Raw genomic sequence first — 13,311 nt, forward strand, 5'->3', positions numbered from 1 at the left:
TGCGGGGCTCGATCCCAGGAACCTGGGATCATGACCTTAGCCGGAGGCAGAGGCTTTAATCCACTGAGCCACCCAGGCACCCCGGTGGTATACTTTTAATAGCTCTTGTGCCCAAGCAGGATTTTGTAGGCTGGTTTTTTAACACATGCTTCATTTGGGAGATGGTGGTTTATTAAGTTATGCAGATCTTCTGGCCCTGACATGTTTATTTTTTAGCATCAACACTTTCATTCTTGTCAGCAGCAATCTCATCAGAAATATCTTTAGGTATTAGGAAGCTGTCAGCTCATACTTACAGGAACAAATTTTCCAAGATTCAAATTTGTGCTTAAAAACTCAAATTTATCATTGGCTACAAAATGCTGTCATTTGTTTTCCTTGAGGTACAGGGGTTATTTCACTAAGTTTTGAGAAGTATGTGCCAAATACTCAATTCTGAGTACCCACTGTCTGCCATTCTTTTGTTTGTTTGTTTGTTTGTTTGTTTGACAGAGAGAGAGTTAACAAGTAGGCAGAGAAGCAGGCAGAGAGAGGGGGAAGCAGGCTCCCTGCTAAGCAGAGAGTCTGATGTGGGGCTCGATCCCAGGATCCTGAGATACTTACCTGAGCTGAAGACAGAGGCTTAACCCACTGAGCCACTCAGGTGCCCCTGTCTGCCATTCTTTTAAGTAAATTTCCATTACAAAAGGCAGCTAGTGGGGCGCCTGGGTGGCTCAGTGGGTTAAGCCGCTACCTTCGGCTCAGGTCATGATCTCGGGGTCCTGGGATCGAGTCCCGCGTCCGGCTCTCTGCTCAGCGGAGAGCCTGCTTCCCTTCCTCTCTCTTTGCCTGCCTCTCTTGTGATTTCTCTCTATCAAATAAATAAATAAAATCTTTAAAAAAAAAAAAAAAAGGCAGCTAGTGGATCTTGCTGCTCCTACAGTTGCAAGTGCTTTTCCTCTGGACAACTGTCCTGATTTGTTACGCAGCAGAAGTGCAGTATGCATGCTTTCCTTTTTACCACACAGAATGTTTTTTATAAAAAGTATTTTCAAGTGTAAAATTTAGTAAAATTAATAATTCATCCTGCTTCCTCAAACACATTTTTGTGCGAGACTGGCAGTGTTTACTGTAGGCAGTGGTGAAGAATACAGTGACTAGTTCCTCTGCTTGGCTCGTGTGGGGCATAGTAGTTTTACTCGCTAATGCTATTATAACTATGAGTGCAAATGTCAGCACGGCTGTTCCAGGAAAAACCATGAGATTCAAAAGAGTTACTCAACACTTTAAAGTATTTCTCTACCATAAGTGTGCACTGCCCTGCTCATTTAACAGAACCCCTGTTCTCAGTTAGTGTTGATACAAGATGAGTACAAGCAACACAGCTAAGCTAAGGTCAGCCATATCTAGAGGTTCCATTTTAAGGCAGAAGTATAATTCTCTCGATGAAATATTTACTTATTACACCTGTGTTTGAATTACTTAATTCCTTTTTGTTTCAACTCTGAATGACTGATACCAAATTGATGCCACAGTTAGCACTATAAGAGTATTTGAAAACATTCTGTCGAATAAGGCATAAAAAGGTAAATGAGTAACATCGATGAAACCAAGGGGAAAATAGCTTTCTTCATATTTGCTTTCACTTAGAGGTTAGTCCAGTTCCTTTGGAGTAGATGTCTCGTGGTCATGAGTCAGGGAAATCTCTGGTATATTGGTTTCATCTTTTCCCAGTGAAACAGGTGTGATTGAGAAAGCAAATCTTAATTCTCCTTTGTAAAGTCAATGATCCATTCTTATATGTAAGAAAATATATTATAAATGAATTTTATTTTTGAGTAAAATAGCAAATTACAAGAAAATCTAAAATGTTATATATTTGTGAAGTATGTATAAATACACTTAAGATCTACAATAATTTAGGGGCACCTAGGTGGCTCAGTGGGTTAAAGCCTCTGCCTTCGTCTCAGGTCATGATCTCAGGGTCCTGGGATCGAGCCCCGCATCGGGCTCTCTGCTCCGCGGGGAGCCTGCTTCCTCCTCTCTCTCTGCCTGCCTCTCTGCCTAGTTGTGATTTCTCTCTGTCAAATAAATAAAATATTTAAAAAAAAAAAAAGATCTACAATAATTTAGATAAAATTTAGACTTTTCAAGATTTTTATTTATTTACTTACTTATTTGACAGAGAGACAGAGAGGGAACAGAAGCAGAGAGAGGGAGAAGCAAGCTTCCCACTGAGCAGAGAGCCCATTGTGGGGCTCGATCCCAGGACCCTGAGATCATGACCTGAGCCAAAGGAGAGGCTTAACTGACTGAACCATCCAGGTGCCCCTTTCCAAAAAATTTTTAAATATTATTGAAAAATTAGACAACAAAGTCTCCTTCTTGTTATGTTTCCATGGAGGCACAAAAGGAAATATTAGTTTACTTATTTACTTACTTACATTCCCCCCACCTGCTTTATTGAAATATAATTGACATGTAACATTGTATAAGTTTAAGATGTACAAGTTAATTTGATAGACTTTTTATATCGCAAAATGATTATGACCATAGCTTAGCTAATACCTTCATCATGTCACACAATCAACATTTCTTTTTGTGGTGAGAACATTTAAGATCTACTCTTAACATCTTTCAAATATATAATACTGTATCAACTATAATCACACCATGCTTTCATTAGATCCTCAGGATTTATTCATCTTACAACTGGAAATTTGTACTCTTTGACCAACATCTCCCCATTTCACCACACACTAGTTCCTGGTAACCATCTTTCTAGTCTCTGTTCCTATGAGTTCAACTCTTTTAGATTCCACAAATACTGTATGATACCACATAAAGTGGTATCACATAAAGTGATATCATACAGTATTTGTGTTTTTCTCTGTGACTTATTTCAGTTAACATAATGCCCTTGGGTCCATCCGTGTCACATACTGCAGGATTTCATTCTTTCTCGTGGCTGAATAATATTCCAGTATATAAATATATCACATCTTCTTTATCCATTCATCTACTTACAGATGCTTAGGCTGTCTCCATATCTTGACTGTTGTGAATGCTGCAGTGCACATGGGAGTACAGATATCTTTTTCATTTTCTTTGGATGTATACCCAGAAATGGGATTGCTGGATTGTAGGATAGTTTTAATTTTCCATGATGGCTGCACAAATGTGCATTCCCACCAACAGTGCACAAAGATTCCCTTTTCTCCACATCCTCACCAATACTTGTTATTTGTTGTCCTTCTGTTTCTAGCCATTTGGACAGGTGTAAGATGATACCTCATTGTGGTTTTGATTTGCATTTCCTTGATAATCAGTGATGTTGAGCATCTTTTCACTTATTTGTTGGCCATCTGTCTTTTTTGGAAAATGTCCATTCAGGTTCTCTGCCCATTTTTTTTTTTTTTTAAAGATTTTATTTATTTACTTGACAGAAAGAGATCACAAGTAGTCAGAGAGGCAGGCAGAGAGAGAGAGAGGGAAGCAGGCCCCCTGTTGAGCAGAGAGCCCGATGTGGGACTCGATCCCAGGACCCTGAGATCATGACCTGAGCCGAAGGCAGCGGCTTAACCCACTGAGCCACCCAGGCGCCCCCTCTGCCCATTTTTTAATTGGACTTTCTGTGAGATGTGGTGTTGTGTGTGTGTGCGTGTGCGCGCATGTGTTGAGTTGTAGAAGTTCTTTATATATTTTGGATATTAACCCCTTATCAGATATATCATTTGCAAATATCTTCGCCCATTCAGCAGGTTGTTTTCATTTTGCTGTGCAAAAGTTTTTTTTTTTAATGTAATTTTTTTCAGTGTTCCACAATTCATTGTTTATGCAAAAGTTTTTATTTTTGTATAGTACCGATAGTTTATTTTTGCTTTTGTTTCCCTTGCCCAAGGAGACATATCCATAAAAATGTGACTGAGCCTGATGTCCAGGAGATGACTTCCTATGCTTTTTTTTTTTTTTTTTTTTTGGTTTATTTATTGGACAAAGAGAGCATGCTCACAAGTAGGGGGAGCAGCAGGCAGAGGGAGAGGGAGAAACAGGCTCCCCACTGAGCAGGGATCCCAGAACCCTGGGATCATGACCTGAGTCGCAGGCAGCTTAACTGACTGAGCCACACAGGCGTCCCCTGCCTATGTTTTCTTTTAGGAGTTTTGTGGTTTTAGGTCTCACAGTTAGGTCTTTAATCCTTTTGAGTTTATTTTTATGCATGGTGTTAGAAAGTTGTCCAGTTTCATTCTCCTGCATATAGCTGTCCAGTTTTCTCAGCACCATTTGTCGAAGAGATTCTTCTTTTAGTTATTGTATATTCTTGTCTCCTTTGTCAGATTAATTGACTATATAAGCATGGGTTTATTTCTGGGCTCTCTATTTTGTTCCACTGATCTGTGTGTCTGTTTTTCTGCCAGTACCATAGCAGATTACTGTAACTTTGTAGTAGATCTTGAAATTTGGGATTGTGATATCTCTAACTTTGTTGTTCTTTCTCATGATTGCTTTGGCTATTCAGGATCTTTTGTGGTGCCGTGTAACTTTTAGTATTATTTTTCTAGTTCTTCCCCAAGTTCAGTTATTGAAGAGACTGTCCTCGCCCCATTGTGTATTTTTGGCTCCTTTGTCATAGAATAACCATATATGCATAACTCTATTTTGGGGCTCTCTGTTCTATTACATTCATCTGTATGCCTGTTTTCATGCTAATACCATACTCTTTTAATTACTGTAGCTTTTTAAAATAGTTTGAAATCAGGGAGCATGATGACTCCAGCTTTGTTCTCTCTCAAGATTACTTTGGCTCTTTGGGGACTTTTGTGGTTCCAGAAAAATTTTAGGATTGTTCTATTTCTGTGAAAACTGCCATTGAAATTTTGATAGCAATTGTACTGAATTTATAGATTGCTTTAGGTATATGGGCATTTTAACAATATTAAGTTGGGGTGCCTGGGTGGCTTAATCTTGAGTGTCTGCCTTCTGCTCAGGCTCAGGTCATAGTCCAGGGGGTCCATCAGGTTGCTCCCTCCCACACTCCCCCTGCTTGTGTTTCTTCTCTCACTCTCTCGCTCAAATAAATAAATAAATAAATAAAAATCTTTTTTTAAAAACGATATTCTTGTTAGGTTTTTGAAGATATTCTTTATCAATTTGAGAAAGTTGTCCTCCATTTTAGTTTACTGAGTTTTTGTATTCAGTTGGTTTGGATTTTATCACATGACTTTTCTTTTTTAGCTTGTTTAATGTGACTGATTACATTAACTCATTTTTAAAAGTTAAACCAACCATGCATACGTATGACAAATTCCACTTGGTCATGATGTATAATTCTTTTTATACATTGTTGGATTCAATTTGCTAATATTTCATTGAGGATTTTTACTTCTATGTTAATCAGAGATACTGGTCTCTAAGGTTTGTTTTTGATCTCTAAGTTTTCTTATAATGTCATTGCCTGCTTTTGGTATTAATGTATTTCTGGCCTCAGTAAATGAGTTAAGAAGTATTTCCTCTGCTATTCTCCTCTGAAAGAGGTTGTAGAAAATTGGTATAATTTCTTCCCTGAATGTTTAGTAGAATTCAGCAGGGCCTGGTGCTTTCTTTTTTGAAAGGTTATTACATGTTCATTTAATTTCTTTAATAGGTATAGGCCTACTCAGCCTGTTTCTTCTTATGTGAGTTCTGTTAGAATGTTATCTTTTAAGGAAGTAGTCCATTTCATTTAGGTTATCAAATGCATTGGCATAGAGTTGTTCATACAGTTCCTTTATTATCCTTTTAATGTCCGTAAGCTCTATAATGATGTCTCCGCTTTTATTTCTGACATTACTAATTTCTGCTCGAATTCTCTCTCTCTCTCTCTTTTTAAGTTAGCTGGATAGAGACTTAATTGATTTTATTGATCAATTCCAAGAACCACCTTCTGGTTTCACTGATTTTTCTCTGTTGATTTTTTGTTTTCTGTTTCACTGATTTCTGTTTTAATTATTACTTTTTCTTTTCTTCTGTATATGTTGGATTTAATTTGCTTTTCTTTTTCTAAATACCTCCCTAAGGTGAAAACTTGGGTTATTGATCTTAAATATTGCTGATTTTTTGAGTATATATTTAGTGCTATAAATTTTCCTCTAAACACTGTTTTTGTTGCATCCCACAAATTTTGATAAATTTTGTTTTCATTTTTCTTTAGTTCAAAATATTTTAAATTTTTCTTGAGGTTTCTCACTTGATCCATTTTTTACTTAGAAATGTGTTGTTGCATCTTTACATAATTTGGGATTTTTGAGTTATCTTTCTGTTACTGATTTCTAGTTTATAATTGAATTGTGATCTTGAGGGCAGACGTTGTATGATTTCTATTCATTTGAATTGGTGAGGATGTATTTTATTTATTTAGGTTTGGCGGGGGTTGCTTATTTTTTAGAGAAAGAGAGAGCATGAGCAGGGAGGGAAGGGATATAGGTAAACGGAGAGAGAGAATTCCAAGCAGGCTCCACGTTGAGTGCAGAGCTGTGGAGAATAGATCTCAGAACCCTGAGATCATGCCCTGAGCTGAAATCAAGAATTAGATGCTTACATGACTGAGCCACCCAGGGACCTTATGAAGGTATGTTCTATAGCCCAGAATGTGGTCTATCTTGGTGAATATTCCATGTGAACTTAAGAAGAATACATATTCTGCTGTGTTTGGATGAAGTATACAAAAGTGACAATATATACAGTTGATTGATGATATGTTGTTAGGTTATCTATATCCTTGTAGATTTTCTGCCTGCTGGATCAGTCTGTTTCCGATAGAGGATGTTGAAATCTTCAGCTATGGTAGTGGATTCATCTACTTTGCAATGCTGTTACTTTTTCCTCATATAATTTTATACTTCATGATTAGGTGCATACAAGGTAAGGATTATTATATCTTCTTGGAGAATTTATGCCTTTATCAATATGTAATGAATTTCTTTATTCCTGATAACTTAGCTAGATCTGAAGCCTACTGTGTCTGAAATTAATACAGCTACTCCTGCTTTCTTTTGATTAGTGTTAGCATGGTATATTTTTCTCCATCCATTAGTTTTCATCTGTATGTTTCTTTATACTTAAAGTTGGTTTCTTGTAGACAACATATAGTTGGATCTTGTTTTTTTGTTTTAATTTTTATTAATTTTTTATTTTTTTATAAACATATAATGTATTTTTATCCCTAGGGGTATAGGTCGGTGAATCTCCAGGTTTACAAACTTCACAGCACTCACCCTAGCACATACCCTCCCCAATGTCCATAACCCCACCCCCCTCTCCCAACCCTCCCTCCCCCCAGCAACCCTCAGTTTGTTTTGTGAGATTAAGAGTCACTTATGGTTTGTCTCCCTCCCAATCCCATCTTGTTTCATTTATTCTTCTCCTAGCCCCCTAACCCCCCATGTTGCATCTCCACGTCCATCAGGGAGATCATATGATAGTTGTCTTTCTCTGATTGACTTATTTCACTAAGCATGATACCCTCTAGTTCCATCCACGTTGTCGCAAATGGCAAGATTTCATTTCTTTTGATGGCTGCATAGTATTCCATTGTGTATATATACCACTTCTTCTTTATCCATTCATCTGTTGATGGACATCTAGGTTCTTTCCATTGTTAGGCTATTGTAGACATTGCTGCTATAAACATTCAGGTGCACGTGCCCCTTCGGATCACTATGTTTGTATCTTTAGGGTAAATACCCAGTAGTGCAATTGCTGGGTCATAGGGTAGTTCTATTTTCAACATTTTGAGGAACCTCCATGCTGTTTTCCAGAGTGGTTGCACCAGCTTGCATTCCCACCAACAGTGTAGGAGGGTTCCCCTTTCTCCGCATCCTCACCAGCATCTCTCATTTCCTGACTTGTTAATTTTAGCCATTCTGACTGGTGTGAGGTGATATCTCATTGTGGTTTTGATTTGTATTTCCCTGATGCTGAGTGATGTAGAGCACTTTTTCATGTGTCTGTTGGCCATCTGGATGTCTTCTTTGCAGAAATGTCTGTTCATGTCTTCTGCCCATTTCTTGATTGGATTGTTTGTTCTTTGGGTGTTGAGTTTGCTAAGTTCCTTATAGATTTTGGACACTAGCCCTTTATCTGATATGTCGTTTGCATATATCTTCTCCCATTCTGTCAGTTGTCTTTTGGTTTTGTTAACTGTTTCCTTTGCTGTGCAAAAGCTTTTGATCTTGATGAAATCCCAATAGTTCATTTTTGCCCTTGCTTCCCTTGCCTTTGCCGTTGTTCCTAGGAAGATGTTGCTGTGGCTGAGGTCGAAGAGGTTGCTGCCTGTGTTCTCCTCAAGGATTTTGATGGATTCCTTTCTCACATTGAGGTCCTTCATCCATTTTGAGTCTATTTTCATGTGTGGTGTAAGGAAGTGGTCCAATTTCATTTTTCTGCATGAGGCTGTCCAATTTTCCCAGCACCATTTATTGAAGAGGCTGTCTTTTTTCCATTGGACATTCTTTCCTGCTTTGTCGAAGATTAGTTGACCATAGAGTTGAGGGTCTATTTCTGGGCTATCTATTCTGTTCCATTGATCTATTTTTTTTTTGTGCCAGTACCATGCTGTCTTGATGATGACAGCTTTGTAATAGAGCTTGAAGTCTGGAATTGTGATGCCACCAACTTTGGCTTTCTTTTTCAATATTCCTTTGGCTATTCGAGGTCTTTTCTGGTTCCATATAAATTTTTAGGATTATTTGTCCCATTTCTTTGAAAAAAATGGATGGGATTTTGATAGGGATTGCACTAAATGTGTAGATTGCTTTAGGTAGCGTAGACATTTTCACAATATTGATTCTTCCAATCCAGGAGCATAGAACACTTTTCCATTTCTTTGTGTCTTCCACAATTTCCTTCATGAATACTTTATAGTTTTCTGCATATAGATTCTTAACTCTTTGTTTAGGTTTATTCCTAGGTATCTTATAGTTTTGGGTGCAATTATAAATGGGGTTGACTCCTTAATTTCTCTTTCTTCTGTCTTGTTGTTGGTGTAGAGAAATGCAACTGATTTCTGTGCATTAATTTTATATCCTGACACTTTACTGAATTCCCGTACAAGTTCTAGCAGTTTTGCAGTGGAGTCTTTTGGGTTTTCCACATATACTATCATATCGTCTGCAAAGAGTGATAGTTTGACTTCTTTGCTGATTTGGATGCCTTTAATTTCCTTTTGTTGTCTGATTGCTGAGGCTAGGACTTCTAGTACTATGTTGAATAGCAGTGGTGATAATGGACATCCCTGCCATGTTCCTGAGCTTAACGGAAAAGCTTTCAGTTTTTCTCCATTGAGAATGATATTTGCGGTGGGTTTTTCATAGATGGCTTTGATAATATTGAGGTATGTGCCCTCTATCCCTACACTTTGAAGAGTTTTGATCAGGAAGGGATGCTGTACTTTGTCAAATGCTTTTTCAGCATCTGTTGAGAGTATCATATGGTTCTTGTTCTTTCTTTTATTCATGTGTTGTATCACATTGATTGATTTGCGGATATTGAACCAACCTTGCAGCCCTGGAATAAATCCCACTTAGCCGTGGTGAATAATCCTTTTAATGTACTATTGAATCCTATTGGCTAGTATTTTGGTGAGAATTTTTGCATCTGTGTTCATCAAGGATATTGGTCTATAGTTCTCTTTTTTGGTGGGATCCTTGTCTGGTTTTGGGATCAAGGTGATGCTGGCCTCATAAAATAAGTTTGGAAGTTTTCCTTCCATTTCTATTTTTTGGAACAGTTTCAGGAGAATAGGAATTAGTTCTTTAAATATTTGGTAGCATTCCCCTGGGAAGCCATCTGGCCCTGGGCTCTTGTTTGTTTGGAGATTTTTGATAACTGTTTCAATCTCCTTACTGGTTATGGGTCTGTTCAGGTTTTCTGTTTCTTCCTGGTTCAGTTGTGGTAGTTTATATGTCTCTAGGAATACATCCATTTCTTCCAGATTGTCAAATTTGTTGGCGTAGAGTTGCTCATAGTATATTCTTGTAATTGTCTGTATTTCTTTGGTATTAGTTGTGATCTCTCCACTTTCATTCATGATTTTATTGATTTGGGTCCTTTCTCTTTTCTTTTTGATAAGTCTGGCCAGGGGGTTATCAATCTTATTAATTCTTTCAAAGAACCAGCTCCTAGTTTTGTTGATTTGTTCTATTGTTTTTTTGGTTTCTATTTCATTGATTTCTGCTCTGATCGTTATGATTTCTTTTTTCCTGCTGGGTTTAGGGTTTCTTTCTTGTTCTTTCTCCAGCTCCTTTAGGTGTAGGGTTAGGTTGTGTACTTGAGACCTTTCTTGTTTCTTGAGAAAGGCTTGTACCGCTATATATTTTCCTCTCAGGACTGCCTTTGCTATGTCCCACAGATTTTGAACTGTTGTGTTTTCATTATCATTTGTTTTCATGAATTTTTTCAATTCTTCTTTAATTTCCTGGTTGACCCATTCATTCTTTAGAAGGATGCTGTTTAGTCTCCATGTATTTGGATTCTTTCCATATTTCCTCTTGTGATTGAGTTTTAGCTTCAGAGCATTGTGTTCTGAAAATATGCAGGAAATGATCCCAATCTTTTGATACCGGTTGAGACCTGATTTAGGACCCAGGATGTGATCTATTCTGGAGAATGTTCTATGTGTACTAAAGAAGAATGTGTATTCTGTTCCTTCGGGATGAAATGTTCTGAATATATCTATTCAGATATTCAGCTGATATATCTATTCAGCTAGAGGAGCCCCATACTCCCCTCAGGAAGGGCCGGGGCTGCCCAGTCCTGACCCTTCCCATCTCCTCCGCTGTGGGGAATGCCTCACCCGCCCAGGGCCCTGGAAACACTATTATTGCATTATTATTGATGTGTTTCATTGATTTTGTTATTAATTGGTTGATATAGTTGGCTGCTCCCATGTTAGGGGCATAGATATTTAAAATTGTTAGATCTTCTTGTTGGACAGACCCTTTGAGTAGGATATAGTGTCCTTCCTCATCTCTTATTATAGTCTTTGGCTTAAAGTCTAATTGATCTGATATAAGGATTGCCACCCCAGCTTTCTTCTGATGCCCATTAGCATAGTAAATTGTTTTCCACCCCCTCACTTTAAATCTGGAGGTGTCTTCGGGTCTAAAATGAGTTTCTTGTAGGCAACATATAGATGGGTTTTGGTTTTTTTATCCATTCTGATACCCTTTGTCTTTTGATTGGGGCATTTAGCCCATTAACATTCAGGGTAACTATTGAGAGATATGATTTAGTGCCATTGTATTGCTGTAAGGTGACTGTTACTGTATATTGTCTCTGTTCCTTTCTGATCTACTACTTTTAGGCTCTCTCTTTGCTTAGAGGATCCCTTTCAGTATTTCCTGTAGAGCTGGTTTGTTGTTTGCAAATTCTTTCAGTTTTTGTTTGTCCTGAAAGCTTTTTATCTCTCCTTCTATTTTCGATGATACCCCAGCTGGATATAGTATTCTTGGCTGCATGTTTTTCTCGTTAGTGCTCTGAATATATCATGCCAGCTCTTTCTGGCCTGCCAGGTCTCTGTGGATAAGTCTGCTGCCAACCTAATATTTTTACCATTTTTTGTTATAGACTTCTTTTCCTGGGCTGCTTTCAGGATTTTCTCTTCGTCACTAAGACTTGTAAATTTTACTATTAGGTGACGGGGTGTGGGCCTATTCTTGTTGATTTTGAGGGGGGTTCTCTGCACCTCCTGGATTTTGATGCTTGTTCCCTTTGCCATATGGGGGAAATTCTCTCCAATTATTCTCTCCAGTATACCTTCTGCTCCCCTCACTCTTTCTTCTTCTTCTGGAATCCTAATTATTCTAATGTTGTTTCATCTTATGGTGTCACTTATCTCTTGAATTCTCCCCTCGTGGTACAGTCGCTGTTTGTCCCTCTTTTGCTCAGCTTCTTTATTCTCTGTCATTTGGTCTTCTATATCACTAATTCTTTCTTCTGCCTCGTTTATCCTATCAGTGAGAGCCTTAATTTTTTATTGCACCTCATTAATAGCTTTTTTTATTTCAACTTGGTTAGATTTTAGTTCTTTTATTTCACCAGAAAGGGCTTTTATCTCTCCAGAGAGGGTTTCTCTAATATCTTCCATGCCTTTTTCGAGCCTGGCTAGAACCTTGAGAATCATCATTCTGAACTCTAGATCTGACATATTACCAACGTCTGTACTGATTAGGTCTCTAGATTTCGGTACTGCCTCTTGTTCTTTTTTTTTGTGGTGAGTATTTCCACCTTGTCATTTTGTCCAGATAAAAGTATATGAAGGAGCAAATAAAATACTAAAAGGGTGGCAAAGACCCCAGGAAAATGCACTTTAACCAAATCTGAAGAGACCCCAAATCGTGGGGGGAGAAAGGGGATAAAAAGAGGTTCAGAAAAAAAAAGAAAAAATTAAAAAAAGAAAACAAATAGAAAATAGAAAATATATATATATTAGATAAACTAGTTAAAAACGTTAATAAAGAAAAGGGTAAAAGTTTAAAAAATTTTAGCAGAAGAAGAAAAAAAATTGAAAAAAAAATTAACTGCAAGACTAAAGAATCATGGGGAGAAAGCCATGAGTTCCGTGCTTTGCTTTCTCTGCCTCTGGAATTCCGCTACTGTCCTTGGTATTGAACCTGCTCTCCTTGGTAAGTGAACTTGGTCCTGGCTGGATTTCTTGTTGATCTTCTGGGGGAGGGGCCTGTTGTAGTGATTCTCAAGTGTCTCTGCCCAAGGCGGAATTGCACCGCCCTTACCGGGGGAGGGCCTAAGTTATCCGTTCGGGTTCGCTTTTGGGAGCTTCTGTTCCCTGAACGCTTTCCGTAGAGTTCTGGAGGACGGGAATGAAAATGGCGGCCTCCCAGTCTCCAGCCTGGAGGAGCCGAGAGCCCAGGACCCCACTCCTCAGTGCGCCCCCAGAGAACAGCGCCCAATCACTCCCATACCCCCGACCTCCGGCCACGCTCCGGGCTCACCCAGCCTGCGACGGGTTCAAGGTAACCCCGGGCCGAGAGCTCACTCCTCAGCTCTGTCTCTGTAGCCGGCTTCCCCATTCTGATACCTGCAAGCTCTGCGACACTCCAACACCCCCAATCCTTCTGTGACCCTGCGGTACCTGGGGCCATGCTGACCCCGTGTGGGCTTCACCCCAGTGTAGCCTCTGGAGCAATGTCTTTCAGTGGAACAGACTTTTAAAAGTCCTCATTTTGTGCTCCGTTGCTCCGCTGCTTGCCGGGAGCCGACCCCCTGTGGTCTATGTTTCCGTTGCTTTGGATTCACTTCTCCGCCAGTCCTACCTTTCAAAAAGTAGTTGATTTT

The 13,311-nt window shown here is 38.8% G+C and overlaps 1 protein-coding gene across 3 annotated transcripts in view; it reads left to right on the forward strand.

Annotated features, from left to right (window-relative positions):
• FANCC (FA complementation group C) overlaps window positions 1-13,311 on the forward strand; it is a 283,214-nt gene that overhangs the window by 206,382 nt on the left and 63,521 nt on the right. The window lies entirely within an intron of this gene.

Source organism: Meles meles, chromosome 11, assembly GCF_922984935.1.
Source record: "Meles meles chromosome 11, mMelMel3.1 paternal haplotype, whole genome shotgun sequence".
Taxonomy (NCBI): domain Eukaryota; kingdom Metazoa; phylum Chordata; class Mammalia; order Carnivora; family Mustelidae; genus Meles; species Meles meles.